General features: G+C 31.4%; 1 pseudogene; it reads left to right on the top strand.

The window, feature by feature from the left end:
• Positions 1-2,138: 2,138 nt before the first annotated feature.
• On the top strand, positions 2,139-2,911 carry LOC146996337 (heat shock cognate 71 kDa protein-like; annotated as a pseudogene).
• Positions 2,912-19,961: the final 17,050 nt, after the last annotated feature.

The raw sequence follows: 19,961 nt of genomic DNA on the forward strand, positions 1-19,961 counted from the left end.
GCGACTGCCTTCATCTTGTTTCCTCGAAGAGAAGAGAAAACTCGGAAAAGTAATGATGAAAACACCATTAACCGTAATGAACGCAACCTTAATGCCGGAAAGAAGGTACATAATGTAGATTTCCTTGATTCATATGCTGATATTAATGAATTTAATGACGATTCCTTTGAAGTGGATATAGACAATGACACCGATTTCCTCCAAGTTTCTAACGTAGCTTTTGATAATAACCATCTTAATTTGCATATTGATAGTGCCACTGACCACATCGACCTTTTTCAAAATGATTTCGATAATAATCCCACTGATGTGTACCTTTTCAGTGATGAAAATGAATTTAGTTACCTTCATCAAGAAACAGAAAAGAATTTTGATTTTCCAAAACCTTATAACTCAGGTAATCAAACAAGCATGAATACCGCTACAACCACCTTTAACCAGGAAGAACTCAGTTTGAATACATCTATTAAATCATTGGATGCTGAATGCTTTGTATCGCATAACGATCTTGGAGCACAAGGGGACATCGATTTCGGCAATCTCATCAACACAAATAAGGAAATAGAAATAAAAGGCAAAATGGATCATGTAGACAGTGTAGAAGTGAAACCAATTCAAGAATTTGAAGAACGCCTTATTGATATCGTCGTTGATACTGTCGCTGTTATCTACCTTGATGACGAGAATACTCAGCCTCCTTCCTCACGTCGTAGCCGGCGTTTCACATTTTCAAACCTAAGAAAAGCGTTACTCAAATATTTTTGCTCTAAGATAATTAAAAATAAACATAACACTTTAAAGCAACCTATCAAGATCTGAGCTAAGTTGACATACTTTCAGTTTATATTCGTCATAAATTTGTTCGAAATGACATCAATCTGACCAAAATTGTTCATTGACACACCAGAGACTTACTAAATGACGATCTCGATGATTGACCAGTCGCTGGCTAAAAAATTGCACGCTGATTGACCAGTGAGTGACTAAGTGGGGACCTCCTTGACGGACCTGTGACTGATAAAAAATTGAGCTCATAAGCTGAATTATATTTATTTAATAAAAGAGACATTAAGTGGGGAGCCAAGGATGCGGCTTGAATGCGACTAAACTGTGCATTTTAGCCAAACTTAAAGCCCTTAATTAAAGATTAAGAACTTTTTTATGTATATTTTTGCAATTAATGGATTTTTTACTATTTTTATATCATATTCAATTTTAATGCTATTTATTTTTACTTATTTGTTTATTAATATTTACTTTTGTGTTTTTTGTATTTTCTTATTGTTACTTTTTACATTTTATATTTATTTCTTCTTAATATTTTACTTTCCTTACCATTAATTTTTATATTATTTATTTTATTACTATTATTATTATATTTTTGAACTTGATTTACTTATTTTAAAATTTTTGATTATATTTTTCATTACAATTTTATTTATTATTATTATTTCAAAAAAAATTTCGTACGCGTTATAATGTTTAGACTTTTATTCAAAATTAAATGTAAAATTAACACTTTTGGCTCTCCAATAAAATTTGAATCATTCGTCTTTTCATCTCATTTGTATTAAGGACTTTCGTTTATTTTTATTTATTTATGATTCATTATAATATTCAAAGCTTTATTCTTAAGACACTGCATGAATCATAAAATATTGCCCTTTCAGGCAAAATTACGAGACTTCAGACCCCCTTAGCGCGGAGAATAAGTATAAGTATAAGGGCGTCGTCATTTCCTCGTAATCCATAAGTATATCCAAATCCCAGAGAATGATTTTAAATACTGAACTATTTACTTAATAAATTCTTGTAATATGAATTCGAATTTCATGTAACTGAGAAAACTTTCTTTGGGTAACCGAGCTCTTTAAAAGGAGATTAATTCTTACATGTTAACAATTTGTATATTTTCCCTTTCGCATTTTTACTTTTCGAGTTTGTTCAATTATTAATTCTTATTTTAATTTCGATTATTTTTTATAATTGTGTTAAAACTCTTATACGAGGTTGCGATTATTAATATTGTTGAGGAATTGCCTTGCTTTGATTCCAAATTAATATTGGTTTTAGGTGTTTAAATTTATCTGTCTTCTATATCTCTCTCTCTCTATATATATGAAATGTAATTTCTCATATATACTGCCTGTGAAAGGGCTAAGAGAACCCTGTCCTCAAGTACTCAAGCCAGCATCGAAATTGATTCTCTCTTTGAAGGTGTAGATTTCTATTCAACCATAACAAGAGCCCGTTTTGAAGAACTGAATGCTGATTTGTTTAGAAGCACATTGGAACCTGTTGAAAAGGCTTTGCGAGATGCAAAATTAGATAAAGCTCAAGTCCACGATATTGTCCTGGTAGGTGGATCTACTCGTATTCCTAAAATTCAGAAGCTACTGCAAGATTTCTTTAATGGTAAAGAACTTAACGAAAGTATTAATCCAGATGAAGCTGTCGCATATGGTGCTGCAGTCCAAGGTGCAATTTTGAATGGTGATAAATCTGAAAAAGTGCAAGATCTGTTGCTGTTGGATGTAACCCCACTGTCTCTAGGAATTGAAACTGCTGGTGGTGTAATGACTGTGCTCATCAAACGTAATACAACCATTCCAACTCGTCAGACACAAACATTTACAACTTACTCTGATAATCAACCAGGTGTCTTGATCCAAGTTTACGAGGGTGAACGTGCAATGACCAAGGACAATAATCTTCTTGGAAAGTTTGAATAACTGGCATTCCTCCTGCACCTAGAGGTGTCCCACAGATTGAAGTTACCTTCGATATTGATGCCAATGGCATATTGAATGTGTCTGCTGTAGATAAGAGTACTGGAAAAGAGAACGAGATCACTATTACGAATGATAAAGAAAGGATTTCGCCAAAATTTAGGAACAGGGATGCAATTTAGGTAGAGAATCGCCAACACGTTATTAAGCAATATTAGTAGAATTTAATTTAATCAATTGATTTAAAAATATCATTACAGATTATCCCCCCCCCCCATCTGAAAAGGCTTGCAGTCGCGGCCGTCGACCCAAGGCAGTCCAGATAGTGAGAGCAGAAAATTTAGTTATTAGGAAATTAAGTTAGTAGGAAAACTGATTGGATTTATCTCAAGGCACACAAAATGTTTACATGAAATATGACATAAAATATTTGAATATAATGAATACAGTATATAAAATATAATAAATGATTAATGAAATTATAATATAGTAACTAAGTGCAGAACAAATAAAGCACTAATAACATATTGCTGGTTAGCTACGCGGCAATAGGAAATAGTAATATAACTGAATTTGTAAGTTTATATCTTAGGGCATGCCATTCACAGTTTGTGTAATCATTAGAGTCCGTACAATTATTAGAGTTGTCATTCAGGCTCATCTTCAGTCTTTTACTGGTCTTTGGAGATCTCCGGATCATTTAATTAGCGCTAGAATTATGGATTAGCATTGGCACTGAAAACATTTGAGTTTTTATGTCACGATACTAGAGCTCTTATACTCTTGTTGAAAATACACATTTTGCTAGGTTTTTAACATATTTTGTCACTCTATTTTTCTCTTATTAATGATAAGAAAACAAAATTTAACTTCCAACATCCATACCAGTTTTTTGTACACGATGCTGCAGAAACATAAAATGAAATTCAGAAATTTCAACAACTGAAATTTAACTTTTTCAACTGTTGCTACAATTTATAACACAAACATAGGAAAACATGAGCTCAAGGAAATGTGAGGGTATAGTACTCTACTTGTAGTATAGCCTCAATTGAGTGTTTCCCACACGGAAAGTGTATTGAACCTGAAACTCAAGTTTGAAGGAGCCCAGTAATAGAAAAGGGCAGACAAACTTTTCAGACACTGAGAGATAAATCAACTATTAAGGGGGACAACAGGATGAAAACTAAGAGAAGGGTTATGGATAGTTTATTGATTTATAAATTTTGATTTATTCATGATGTAATTTAAAGTTTTCGGGTGGATGATAGAACCTTAATTTTGACGCATGTACAATCTCAGTTGGTTTCTTCGTGTGAAAATTTTCCCTGTCGATTTCATAATTAACTTCAGATAATTTTTTCATAATCCGATAAGGGCCTGAATAGGGTGATGTCAATTTTCTAGTATTTGGGTATTCAAATTCCTCGTAAAGGACAAAATCTCCAGGTTGAAATTTAGATTCTACAAATCTGATGTCATATCTAGTTTTATTCTTTCGGTGGTATTCGATAGTTCTTTTCTTTGCTAAAGCCCTTGCTTCATTTAAGGAAGGGTATTTATTTTGATCAATTGGAGATTCCAAAGGGAGGTTACCAAATAGTAAGTATGCTGGGGTGAACTTAGTTACCGTATGAGGGGAGTTGTTATATTCGATAACAACTTGCTCTAGCACTTTAGTCCATGGTACTTTTTTAGAAGAAGAATTTACTTTACATTTTAGTCGACTTACTATTGATTGATTTACTCTTTCTACTTTACCATTTTTCTGGGGATGGTGAGATGAAGTTTAAAGTTGTTTAACATTATGCTTTTTAAGAAATTTTTTTGAATCTAGAGGAAGTGAAGGCTGCATTCCTGTCACTCAGAATTTTTTCGGGGACTTGTATTTGAAATATTTGTTTTAGACAATTGGCATAGGTTTCTGAAGTTACACGTTTCGAGGGAAAAGCCCAGACATATCTTGTTGCATGGTCAATAACTATATGTAAATATTTTTTTGTAGAATTATAATAATTAAATCCTCCCACAGTGTCAATAGAGAGACATTCGAAAGGTTTGTCGGTTGGGGGTACGTCTTGCATAAGACCAAATTTTTTCTGTTTTTTCTTTTTATTAAGTTGACAAGTATGACAATGTTTAACAAAATTTGCGATATCTTCGCTAATATGAGGCCAATAATATTGAGGGGTGATTAAGTTAAGCATAATTTGAACTCCCGGGTGACCAAAATTTTCATGAGTTTTATTCAACAATTTTAATCTTAAAGATTTAGGTACTACAATTTTATAAAAATTCTTTTTCTTAATTACCATCATATCATTTATCTCTTGGTAATTTTTTTCCGCAGACATTATCAGTTTTTTGTTGTTGGATTATTTCATTTCTATCAAGTAAATGTACATAATGTTGGAGGTGCTGTGAAACAGGATGTCTAGAAAGCATGTCAGCTTCAATATTGGTAGAGCCCTTCTGATACTTTACTTCATAATTGAACATACGTAGTTTGAGTGACCAACGGAAGAGTCCACCTTTTAAATTTTTAACATTTTTGAGCCAAACGAGGGCCGCATGGTCCGTATGTATGACAAATATTTGTCCATGCAGATAGTAATAGAATTTGTCTAGGGCATCTACTATGGCCAAACATTCTAACTCAGTAATCGTATAATTTTTCTCATAATTTCTTAAAGTTCGGGAATGATATGATACAGGGTGAAGGACATCATTTTCATCTGGTTGTTTCAAAACAGCTCCAACAGCAGTTTGAGAAGCGTCAACAAAAATATGACATGGCCTACTGGAATCATACAATTGTAAAACAGGTTTGGAAATCAGTATTCTTTTCATTTCGTCGAAAGCTTTTTGACATTAGTCATCCCATTCCCACTTGACATCTTTTTTCAAGAGTCTGTTTAATGGAGCTCTAATAGTTCCATAATTCGGAATGAATCTATGATACACATTCACACTTCCCAAAACTCTTTGTAACTCTTTGGTGTTACTGGGGTTTTTTAAGTTTCTTAATAACTTCTATATTATGGTTATCGGGAATTATTCTACCATTTTTTATTTCATAGCCAAGAAATGTGATCTGATCTCTGGCGAACACAAACTTGTTTCGATTCAATTTAATATGCTCCTCTTTAAACACCTCAAATAAAATTTTTAAATGTTCTAAATGTTCTTTCTCAGAGGAAGAGTAAACGATTATATCATCAAAGTAACTGCAAGCGAAATTAATTTTATTTTTTGTTAATATTCGTCTAATTGTTCTGTTAAAAATTGCAGGTGCATTTTTGAAACCAAAAGGGAGTCTTAACCATTCGAATAATCCAAAATTCGTGCAAAAAGCTAATTTCTCAGTATCTGCAGGGTGAATCGGGATATGCCAGAAACCAGATCTCAAATAAATTGTAGAAAATACTTTTGTTTTACTTAATTTGTCTAACAAAGTGTCAATGCGAGGAAGAGGGTTTGCATCTGTTTTAGCCAGGGAATTCAATTTTCGATAATCTATACACAATCTAGTTTTCTTACCTTCCTCACGTTTAAATACTAAAGTCACGGGGGACGAATATGGGCTACAACTTCTTTAATTATACCTGCTTGTTATAATTGATCAATTTGGGTCTTAATTTCCTCTTCTTCCATAGGGGATGTTCTATAAGGTCTTAATGATACAGGCAAATCAGAATTTAAATTAATTCGTTGAGGTTCAATATTAATTTTTCCTACATCATACTTATTTTTAGAAAACACAGATGAATAATCATTTAACAATTTTTTTAAGTTATACTCTTTGTTATCGACAGTATTAGAAACAGCATTTTTCACATAAATGTTAGACTGAGAAACTAATTCCTTTGGATTTGTAGTCCGATATTTACAGGTTGGAAAATTTCTTACATCATCATCATTATTAACACATGGATAAACATTTGTTGTACCACCTTGAAGTTGGAGGTGTAGAGATATGGGTCGGCTGTCAAAATGGCACTAAAGTACAATAGCTCTCTGTTTAATTTTTAAATTACTACAATCAATATTCAACTCAAATAATTTGCATTCATAAAGTCCTAAAATTACATAATTCAAATTATTATCAAGAACAAACAAGGTAATTTGGTTACTAATCCGTCCAATTTTCATTTGTATACAACATATTTTGTTAAAGATTATGTTTTTAGTTTGGGTTACTGAAAATGACCTAACTCTTTGTACTTTTAAACGTAATTGTCTAGCCGATTTGGAAGAAATTATCGATATGGTGGCACCACTGTCTACAACACACTCTAGACGTTTCTTATTGGGCAAATATCCCGACACCTTTAAGGTATCTGCCTACGTTCGGAGCACTTTTTTTAAAAAACATAGAATTCTGATGAAATATATATTTATCTAGTCAAAATATGATATCAAATCATGAAAATAGGTAAATTTTTAGGAATATTTTGATAAATTTTTGAAATATATGCAATTTTATGCAAATTTTTAGGAGAATTTAACACTTACGTTAAATGCCGTATATTTTTTCTCACAGCATATATTTCAATTTTTTTATACTGTATACTACTACATCACTTATCTGTGTTATGAACTAAAATGTATATGATATTTCTAAAATTTACTAAAATATGTGTAAAACACAGTTTTTTGTAAAATATTTCTTATCGTTTTATATAGAAATATTTATAAAACAATCAAATTAATAAATATTACTTAGATTGTAGCTTAAAACCTAATAAATAATATAGAAAACATTTTAGTGAAATTTAATAGAGATATCTTTAGAACATTTTGAGTAATTACATTTCTTGTATGTAAAAACACTAGAAAAATTAGTTTTTCAGAAAACGTATTTAAAGATTTCACATTAACAGAAAATCTGTTCTGTTGTATTTACACACTTAAAATTCTCCACATTTGTACATCACACCCTCCATATCTTTATACTTAAGTAATTTTGATTTCCTATTTGATTTAAATTTTTTTCTGGCTATTTTCGAAATGAGCGACGAATGAATTTTCGAGTTCTTTATTCTTTCGATATCAATTCCAAAGTAATTTTTAAATCATTTCTTGTTCAATTGATGTGCCTAAGTGTTCAAACACAGGAAGTAATCCAAGATACCCTGAATTAAAAATTAAAACGGCTATATATGCACCCAGCAACATAGTCTTTATACCTAATCGCAATGTTGCCAAACCCAGTTAAAAAAACCGCTATGTTGCCAGTCCCAGTTCAAAGAATTAAGGCAAATAATTATTGCCAGAAACAAAAAAAAGTACCCAGAATTAAAATGAAATGTTTTAGCACAATTTTACACACAAACAGTTAAAAAAAACACGGATAACAACATTGTTTACCTTTAAGTTGAGCCTTTTAAATGCACTTCCGGTCTTTCGGCTTTCACTTCCAGTGCAGTTAATTGGCTATACCTTCTCTTCTAATTATCGCAAACGTAAAAATGAACCATTTTCGGAATTCTACAAAATTGACCTTTCAAATTGGGCAATAAAAAAAAATCGAATTTTTTCGCCGAAATCGTTTTTTTAACGTAGGCCTTAATAGTCAACTACTGTGAGGGGTTTCTGGGGTTGGTTCTATTGCAAGGGGCGTAACATTAGGTGTATCAGATCTCTCCCCTCTGAAAGGACAAACCTTAAACCAGTGAAAAGCATTTGGGATTCCGTTCCGGGTGCAAAGTCTACAGGGACTGGGTGGCAATGGCAATCTATTTTGAGAATTATAATTATGATGGCTTGTAAATCCTGAACCACTGAACCGATTATAAAAATTACTTGGTCTCTGAAAACGTTGGAAATTGTTGGGTCTAGGAGAATCTTGTCTCACAGTAGCTGAAATTCTACTTCTATTAAATCGATTGTAATCTTGGGGACTGTTCCCAATCGGAGTAACAAATCTGGGAGGTGCACTTTTGATTTGTTGATTTTCGCTAATCTTAATAAGCTTATGGACATGAGTAAGCCAAGAGATAGGGTCAGAGGGTGCGTTGACCGTCATTAAGGATTTTAATTCTATAGGAAGGCCATCCGTCAGAACCTCCAAGATCATTTCGTGAGTTAGATTTAATTTTTTACCAATATCTAATTTTTTGCGAAAATATTGCGTTATGTCCTCTTTATGATTGTACTTGTAATTGGCAAAATCACCAAACGTAGTTAAAGTGGAGTCGAAAAAATTTTCTTTTAAAATTTGGACTAATTCCACATATTTAGTAATTTTATGGCAGTTTTTGACATATACGCTAAGTGCATTACCTTTTAGATATCGAGCTACATTATTCAGCTTCCACGTTCCATCTTTATCTAAATGAGTTTTGTTAAAGTACTCAAGCCATGAATTTATATCCATATCATTCTGCGCGTCAAAGGGTATTATACTTGTTTCAGGTTCAGCGCTAGCTGCCCTTAATGAATCATCAGTATCAGATAGGTTTTCATTAGCCATTATTCTTTTAATAATACTTTCATAAATAAAACTAATAATACTTTCATAAATAAAACTAACTCAAAAATAATACTCTTGAAATTTTCCCAAAACAATATTAAAACCGAAATACATCCTTTAAATACCAAATTTAAAATACATTTATACCAATATAATACTTTTTAAAATTTTCAAAATTAAAACACTATTATTAAATCAGTAATTATAATTCAATAGTAATAATATCATTTGCATCGCCAATCTTTTTACTAATTGCTTCTGTTTGACTTATTGTGACGAGAATACGAGTGATGAAATCGACACGAAAATACATATTTTTGTGCACTCTTAATTAGATTTTCGCAAAACACGATCAATCACCACACAAGCACAAAGCTCTCGAGAGCAACACAGAACGCCGTAGACGTAGGGAAAGATTTCCATCCTCAAAAGTAGGTCAACGGTAAGAGCACATTTGATGAACGACGAACTTTCGATGGAAACACAGATAACGCAACACAGGGGGCAGAAGGGTGCTTCTCTGGACGTAAAATAATCTGCAGAATACCAGAATACAGGTAACAGAAGGATGATTCTCTTGAAGCAAGAACGCCTACAGAAAAATGTAGAAACATAGAAGTCGCACAGCGTCAAATTCATCTTAAGTGCGTAACATTTTATCCGTATAATCCTTGGGGTATCTTCTTTTTTAGATAATCCCTTTGAAGGTGGTATCCTACCGGCTTTCTGAAATGTAATTTCTCATACATTATTTGTTTTGTGCAGCCGGGACAACAGGAATGAGACAAATTTTGGAATATAAAGTGGTAGGTTTATTTTAGCATCCATCTCACAAGCGTTCTCCTCGTACCTTGACCAGAAGCCCTTCTTATACATATGTGTGCGTCACGAGGCTCCTCCAATCAGCGATATTAATTTAAATCACGAGGTGACGCTATCTTCTCGTCAGGAGTGTTCTTAAGGAGTTTATGTAATATGACAGATTTATGAGTTTGGCGATTTGGCGGGTGCCAACAGGTTAATATATTTTATACTAAAGAAAGGATTTCACCAAAATTTAGGAACAAGGATGCAATTTAGGTAGAGAATCGCCAACACGTTATTAAGCAATATTAATAGAATTTAATTTAATCAATTGATTTAAAAATATCATTACAGATTAATAAGATGCATCATAAGACGCGCTTTTTCGGTATGAAAAATGCAAGCTGTAACAGACCTATTTAAGTGTAATTGAACTATTTTATTCACGCCATGAACTCATGAACTGTAACCGAACTATTTTATTTAAACGCCATCTCGTGGCGATATGAAAAAACGTCAGTCGACCTCCAGCCGCCATGATGAGAGCTTACTATGTTATGTTATTCTCGATGTTTGATGTTCCATTTGGTATATGTTTCATTTTTTATGTATATTTCTTTTGTTTGTAACCGTTCCTGTGTGCTCTGTTAATAAATCCTTTTAAAGCTAGCCGGCATTAGTGTCTATTGAGGAACGGCTACATCACAAAGCTAAATTCCGTTAATCGGCTTTGCAGAATTAAAATTACAAAACTGTCACCTTCTAGTTCCCTGTACGAGTTAAATGAAGAATTATAGTTGCGAAAAATTTAGGGTAGCAGATTTTAAGAAAAGTATTCATTTCTACCGCTTTAAATCAATTGGAATGACTTTTTTTTGGCATAGTATCTGGACATAAAATATATGGCGCACTTTTTTATAAAAACGGATTGTAAAATAGATTCAGCACAGAGATTTTTCGGTATTTTCAAGTATTTTCGTTTCGTGAGATACGTATCTCGAATAACTCGAGAATGAGTATCCGTAGAATGTTTTAGTATATGGGAGTGCTATAATATCTAGTTGTACTCCTCGCTTTTTCCTTGCAATCGGTCACTTTAACATGTATAAATATATATATACATTCCTGTCTTCTTACACCGGCTAGTTTAGCTCTGTATTTTTGTTCTTATATATTAATAAATTTTGCATTTTTGCCTTTTAACCCTTTAAAAGGTCAATTTATGTTGTTCTTATATTTCGGTTATGGATTTTACACCTTTCGTGTATGCGATAGCTGTCGAATTATGAGCAATGTAAAAGTGATAGTAGGCGTAACGAGGCCAGACACTGTTATTAGAACTGTGGATTAAATCATTTGGTGCGCCAACTTCCATGTCTTTTTGCAAAGGTAGACTAAACATTAACTTTCAAAACTGTACACCAAAAATTTTGGTCTGTCTACCTGTTGGTTGAGTTGCTTGTTTGGACGCAGAAACTCTAATTTTAATTGTAAAAATTGTTTTTAACTGCATTTAATGTTTTAGATTTTTATATATTTTACAGTTTTCAATGAAGGTGTTTTGAATCTCCATTGATTTTTGCTACGCCGCGAAGTGAGAACTGAATTAATTGAAATATAAATATATATCTAATTAACCCTCTGAGCGTTATGACCGGGTTTAGGCGGTCGAGACGGCCTACCTCGAAAGCGTTACGGACGCTTCTAGGCGGTCACTCGAAAAGTGTTCGAAAGCGTTACTGACGGTTCTAGGCGGTCAGTGGTGAAGACCTCGAAAGCGTTATGACCGCCTTAAAGCGGCCGTGCAGATGTCTCCTGCCCCCCTTATTTCTGGAACCCTGGAGATCTCCAAATGACAGTTCTCAGTAGGAGGGAAAGAGGGTTGCTCTTTTTCGTTTTAGACCGATATGTTTAATCGCCAAGAAAACGCTTGAGCATGTAGTGGTTTATAAACAACAAACAACGTGGACATTCTTCGCGAAATAAAAAAGTAGCATGTAAGCATGTTTTTTCAATACTCTCTTTAAACAGATAACATTTTCATAAAATATCCTTTAGTTTTTAAATTGAATGTTCAGAAATATGCGAAATGCTCGTGAATTCAATTAAAAAATAGCATTAGGAAATATTTAAACAAATTTACTTATGGATATATAGATACATAATTAAAACCGACAAGTTATAAGTTTTAATTATTCGAGCGAAACGAATAGCGCATTTAATTACTGCATTTAATTTAATACTGCATTTTATATGAATTATATATAATTACATGTAAAGAATAACATAATTAAGCAATAATTCAAATAAAAATTAGCTATCAACAATAATTTATAATAAGCGTATTTTGAACGGGTTTATGAAGCATAATCTAATTTGATAGTAAAAATAATAATGGCGAATTATTTATTCATTTTGGAACAATATTCGTGGCTTATACTGGTTTGATGAAGTTCTGTTCAAATTCATTTCAAATATTCCATTATTTGAAATGACTTTGTACATTGATTTCAATGCGATTTTTATTAGAAAAAAATTCAATGAGTTTGATTTTCTTACATAATTGTAATTACATTGTTCAACGCAAAATAACTACAAGCAGAAAGGCAAGGGTGTGTTAAAATTTCTGTATTTTGCTATATAAATTATTAAAATAACCAACCTACAGCCTAACAACTGAATGTCCGAAATATAACCCGCAACTTTTCTAAAAGTAACAAATATCAGTTAAAAAAAGCCGCAGTAAATAAATAAAACGAAATACTATTAAGAAAAGAAGCACGAAATTTTTTTTTTTTTTTTTTATTTACTTACTTTATTTTTAGTTCAAAGGGGCAATTTGCCCTGAAGGACTTTTAATTTCGCTTTGGCATTTTTCATTGAAAACTATAAACGGCGAATCACTTTTCAAATTGTTGCCGCTAAATATTATCGCTCTGTATTATACTTAAAAAAATTAAATATTGAAGAATCTGCAAGAATGTACGCATGTTTCTCGCATTGTGATAAAACAACGGTACTTAGAGCTATCAAAATTTAAATAACGTAATCTTCCATACAATATGGGCATGTGGAAGCCCTAATTTGAATTTGAAATTTGTTTTATTATCGATTTCATATTTTGTAACACTTCAACGAATTTTTGATTAAAAAACTAAACGATTTCAAAGCGAGTAATGTCAACACCGTACGAAAAAAATCCCATTTTTATCTCCAGAACGAGAGACTCTAAGATACGCTCATTTTAAAATAATTTTGAGATACTGCTGTTGAACTGAACTTTATGGTTTGAGTACGTAGAACATGATATTTAATCAGGTAACACACAAAACGTTAAAAACGCTCCTTTGGATGTAGTTTAAAATCTGAAACCTTTCATATTTTTATTTATTAGTTCCAAGGGGCGCATTAGTATTTAAAACAATAGTCCTTGAGAGACTATTGTTTGAAATACTAATACTGTTCTTGTTTTTGCGATTTTGCGTTGAATCACTATAAACGGCGAAACACTTTTCAGACTGTTGCCACCAAATGTTAGAGTGCCGCATTACATTTGAAGTAATTAAATAATGAAAATCTGCGTAAATGTGTGTATATTTCTCGCATTGTGATAAAAAAAGGTTTGAAAAAAGGCCATCCAAGTTTGAATGACGTAATCCTCCTACGAATATGGGCATGTGGAAGATCAAATTTGAAATTTGGAATTTGTTTTATTATCTATTTCATATTTTGTGAAACTTTAACGAATTTTTGAGTAACAAACTCAAAGATTTCAAAGCAAGCAATAGCAACACTCTACGGGGGTGGAAACCTTTTTATCTCCAGCGCGCGGAATTGTGTACCGGATATTCTAAATATATGCTCATTTTAAAATTAATTATCGACATTCCTATTGAACTGAATTTTATGGTGTAAGTGCAAAGAACATGATATTTAATAAATAAAGGTACCGTACAAAACGTTAAAGAAATGTCCTTTTGGACGTAATTTAAAATCTGAAACCTGTCAGATTTTTTTAAATTTTTTTTATTGTTTTTTGAATGTGTGTTGTTGGCGAATGACGCAGTAGTCGTGTATAATCTGAATATATAACAATTATTTGTGCTATTTTTTATTTGAAATGCATAGAATTCTCTAAAATAGTAGCATTCTTAGATTGAATATTGTCTAAGCAGGTGCAATGATATTTTAACTTCATTACCATATCAAATACAGTTTCTTTTTAATTTAAAAACTTCGTCAGCGGTCCGAAGCACCTTTTTGAATTATAGGATGAGTTTTAATAAAATTTGTAGTAGTCCGAATTTTTATAAGTATTCAGAATTACTGAAATAAAAAAAGCTAAACTTTTTAGAATTTCTTTATCAAAGTATTACATCTTAGGCCAGCAAGACCTGATTAGTAAAATTTGGGAAAGGATCTACGATTGTCTAGTAAGAAGTAAAAAAAAAAAAGTACTTTAGGTCTAAGCAGTAAAAAAAAGCTTGTCCCTCTATCGAAAATTGTCACGTATGTTAGAAAAGATTTTGCAAAACATTAATATTTTAGCTCAAACATATTTTTTTTAATTTAGTCTCTTGGTTTGGAGATGATGTTCAAGCATTTTACCATAATTTTATTTTCACATGTGCAGAATTTTTATATTTTATATTGATCGCTGTATTTTTAACTTCTATAGCATAAATATAAGAACTACACATAGCAACTTCAGCCATAAACAGATGACTTAAGAGAATTTTGTTTTGACATATTATGTGAAAGACTAAATAAATATTAAATGCTTTTGCATTTATGTTACATGACAGTAATTAAAAAACAATAACTGTAGATGTGCAAAAAACCTGTACTTATAACCTTCTGTATTTCTAAAGAAAGTACAAAATAGTTCAGAATAACAGATGGCTTTGAGATCATTCAGTAATGTCATCGTAAATATATTCTCTTTACGTTTCGGAGGAACTGCAGTAGTTCAGATTTGTCGTAAAAGAGTAATTACACCCCTGGGGATTGGCGTACTTACAGAACGGAAAAACAAGCTTTGAAACATACTCATACAAAAGTCCTACCTTTTCTTCGACAGATAAATGACAGATGTGATAATTTGAACATATGCTTTCAATCAGTTGTTTCCTTCTAACAAAGCGTCTTGTGCGGCTAGCAGGATCCTAGCAAAGTCTTGTAATAGTCTCTTGTTTTAAATATGCTGTGTTCGAACTCAAATTCAAAGACAGGCATTGAAAGATTTTATTAATGTGTTGTTTTTTTTTTTTTTTTACATTGGACGATTCAATATTTGTTAAAAAATTAAACACATAAATAAACTTGCATAGCAGATCAAAATTATGTTGCTGTGGAAATATTTTATCAACAGTTATTAGTAGTTATAACAGCATAACTAAATAAGCCCATTTCGAAATATGGATGATATTGCATTCATTATTTTTAATCTGAAACAATATCAAGTTGATATTACTAGATAAAATGGCTTAAAATAAGCTGACACATAATAAGAAAAATTTTTTTAATGAAAATTGGATTCACTTTCTTTCACATAATTTCTGACCAGTTCTTCCAAAATATTTTAAAGCTTACTTTACTACATAATAGAAATGTCTCCACTTTCGTTGTTTTTAGTTAGTAATTTTAATTGGGGCTGTTATATAAGAAGGCTATTTATCGTTGTTGTTGTGTTATAGTACTTATTTTATTGTATAATGCAAATTTTGATCAATTGGTTAATTTTATAATGTATAGAGGAACTTAAAGAACAAAAGTAATTTCCACCATTATAATATGTCCTTAAATGGTTCCCAATAAAAACATAGTTAACTAAGTAGTAATAGTAACATAATAACTAAACATAGTAACTACATTATATTAATTAATTTACTAACCAAATAGCAAAAACATTTTAAATTCGAAATCCATCTTTTTACAAAGTACTTTTTGCAAAGTAACAAAAATTCTAATCCCTTTGTTGTTTAAATTAAAGATAAATAAATTTTTTTTTTTTTTTTTTTTTTTTTTTTTTTTTTCTTCCATGAAATGCTAATTTTATGTTATTTGATAAAAAAATGGGAAGTGCAAAATCAAAATCCTGGCGAAATACATATACTTATGAATGAACACAGCACACAAACATTTCTTCACCCTAAGCACGAACACAAATAATATTTTAAACAGCTTAAAATGAATCCACTTTCAAAGTATTTAATTTGTGATAGATAATGACAGCTGAAAACATTTTCCAATATTACAAGATAAAATGAAGTTATTTCTCAGATAGTTTCAAAATAAACTCACAAAATAAAGAACGCTTTTTAAAATTTTTAATTTGCAATATGTTAGATGCTTTATTGAAGAATTTTCAATAATATCGTTCCGATTTTCATTTTATCCAAGATTGCCATTATTTTTCACTGATGAGCCACTTGCTAATTATTAATCCAATGTAGAGTCCTCCTTCTGTTTTCTCATAAAATCCCCTTTGTAAATTTAGAGTTTAATTTAGCAAAACGTTTTCCACCTAAGTGGTAAAATGTCTTCGTAAAGGATTCCCTAAAGAAATCTGCCTTGTATTTATGTTGCATTTAGGGATATTTTCAAAAACACACGCTGCTGATTGTTATTTTTAATAGGTGAACCAAAGAAATATTTTTTTAAGAAAGAATATAACTTAATTGCAAGCCATATCTTATTCCTAGATAGCGAAGCTTGATTACAAACTCAATTCTTAAAATACATTTAAGCGGTAAAGTCGCTGAACACTGGTAGTTCGGTCCGAGGTTCGAATCCCGCGAACGGGCTGGCTGCATGGGCGTTTTCGGGGCTTTCCCCATGTGTAACGTGTGTACGAGCCAGTTTCCCTTAGAAAGTCCTCCACGAAGGCATCCCTTCCCTTAAGCAGATAGCCCTCGAGGCTTTGCCATACACACACTTAAAATACATTTAATTATCTTTATGCTTTAAAAAATACCTTATCTGGTAATTGTAAATGCATAAATCACTTGTTTTTTAAAACTAAGTGATCCACTCTAAGTTGAATAATTACAAATAGCATAATGTGAACGATCAATGAAGCTAGAACCGCCAGTTTATTCTTATGTAACTAATAAAAATTTCATTGTTTCAGCATCCTAGTACCTTTCTTCTTCCATACTAAAGCTCACATTTAAGATTTAGAAAATAATCATATTTCTTTCGATTACCATCCCTCAGTCGAAACTGATGAATAAGAGTTTTTATGCATAACAAAGGTGTTTTACTGGGTATTCGGATAGAAAATAAAATTCTCGAAAAATCTGAGTTGTTAATATATTTTTGGATAACATCCTGAGAGAAATTCATTAATAATAGTAATATGTAAAGCCATGAAACAGGTAAACTCAAAACGTCCTTGGAAGGATCAAAATCATGATTAATTCAGTTATTTAAATAACGCAAAGCTGCGAGGGCTACCTGCCTATGAGGAAGGATGCCTTCGTGGAGGACATTCTGAGGGGAACTAGCATATTATACAGGAGGAAAACCACAAGAACCAACCATGCAGCAGGTCAGTTCGTTTGTGATCAAACACAAACCAGGTCGAACTGCCAGTATTCAGAAGTGTATCTTAACCACTGATGAGGCTTGGATAACAATCATGAATCTTCAAACTTATTCATCTAGACGTGCTGTAATTTACCTTACAAGGGCACGAAAAAAAAAAGATCATTCCTTATATTCTCTACTACTTGCACCACCACAGGACGCAAGGTAAACCAGTAAGTCTATAAATGTACTAGCACGTCAGCATTATATGAATTGTTGGGCATTTTAACTTCGAAACTTAGATTAGTATTTGAAAATGAATATTATGTTCAGTTATTTTTAAGTTTGTTTGCAAACTGATCGTTGCCTTTCCAATTCAAAAAAATTTCAAATCATATCTAGATGCTAGATATATCATTAAAACATTTACTTGATTTGGCCACCCACTTAACTTACACGTTAACCATTTAACCGCTTTGCCTGATTATCCCGAGTTATTAATATATATATTGCAGTTATTTATTATCTTGTGAAGTAGTTTCTTTAAAAAGTCCTGGGGCCCACCAGCGGCCGAGCGATAAAGTCGCTGAACACTGGTAGTTCGGTCCGAGGTTCGAATTTCGCGAACGGGCTGGCTGCATGGGTGTTTTCGTGGTTTTCACCATCTGTATTTCGTGGTTTTCACCATTGTTACTAAAGAAAGAATTTATTTTTGTGTAAAATTCAGATTGCTTGAATTTTAATAATTCTCAGAAACGAAACAGAAATAACAAGAAACTAAAAATATATTCATAATTAATTAGGATATATAAACGATGTAATCATTAAGCATATTTTTAGTAAGAAAGAATATTTTGTAATAAATAAATGAACAATATATTTAATATTAAAGAATCCTCTATATATCTCTACAAAGTATAAAAATTACAAATATTTTTCAAGGTGCATGTGTATATGTACCTGATAAAAATATTTACATTGTTTATTATTCTAGCGATATTTTTAACCAGGTGCATATTTTCCGTGAGGCATATTTCGGAGATTTTTTTCCCCGATATACATTTTCAGGATATTTTCTTGGCATTCGTTTTACTCAAGTGGTTAGATTAAAGTGTTATTTTGTATGCTGTGAAACCTAACTAGAATTTATTTTCATTCCATAGTTGCTTCACATAAATTTTCGATTTCATGTAATATTCAGTTTCATAATGGCACTATCATTTTGAGATTTACTATACTTTTCAGTTTTTTTTTATTAAATGTCGTCTACAACTACTTTCAATAAAATACTGATATATAATAGGGAAATATAACATACACGCGCACACATGCATACAAACATACATCACCATATGTATACACAGTGTTTTGTATGTGTGTTTACATATATATAGTTTACATACAAAAACAGTTTTAATAATTCCTACGAAAAATGTGATAAATTTTCACGAAATAAACTGCTTAAATATATATATATATATATATATATATATATATAAATTTAAGCAGTTTATTTATATATATATATATATATATATATATATATATATATATTGCGCTTTCCATAGTTTTAACAATTCTGCTACAAAGAATTTTTTTTTTTTTTTTTTGGTTTCTATTAACATCTCGATAATGCAGGTAGTATATAAATACTTGCATTGTAACTCATATATAGCTAATTACAAGGAAATTGCGTTGTACCTCGAAAATACATTTATTTTCTCAAGAAGCTCCTTTGACCAAGCTATTTACTTGTTGCTACCCCCAAAGTAATTTTACTCTATAAAAGCCGAACTGCCTGATCTCATTCATCAGCCACTTCTTCTATTCTGCTGTTGAGTTATGCGATATACATGCATACATACGTACGGCCATACGTCGCGCTAAAACATGTCATAAGTCCCAAATATAAAATTTCAACATTTTATGTCAAGTTATGCGACATACGTGCGTGTAAACGTCATGATGGAACTATTCAAAATGGAAATTTCCTTTGAAATATGAAAATCGAAATGTTTCGCGATTACAATACTTTATTTATTTCTCACAAGTCAAAACGGTGTCATAAATAACTAACTACTAATAAATTTATGATGCAATCTAAAGAATTATTTAAATCTAACACTTTAAACTGGAATATACTTATAATATTTGAAAATTAAATATAAACATAATACTAAATTAAGTTGCGAATAATTTGTATTCGAAAAATTGGAACACGAGAGAAAAAAATTCTCACAAATTCCCTTTGTATATTAAAAAGTATTTCCTCAGAAAATAAGGATAAAAAAATGCAAGATTAATTTTTCACCATTATCGAAGCAATTTCTTAAAGAAACTGGAAATTTAAAGCATTTACGTAGTTTCTCTTACTGATATATATTGACTAACTTTCTGTATTCGGCACATATCTTGATTTAAGG

Source organism: Stegodyphus dumicola, chromosome 7, assembly GCF_044657685.1.
Source record: "Stegodyphus dumicola isolate Sdum_Otavi_A_Nest chromosome 7, ASM4465768v1".
NCBI lineage: Eukaryota > Metazoa > Arthropoda > Arachnida > Araneae > Eresidae > Stegodyphus > Stegodyphus dumicola.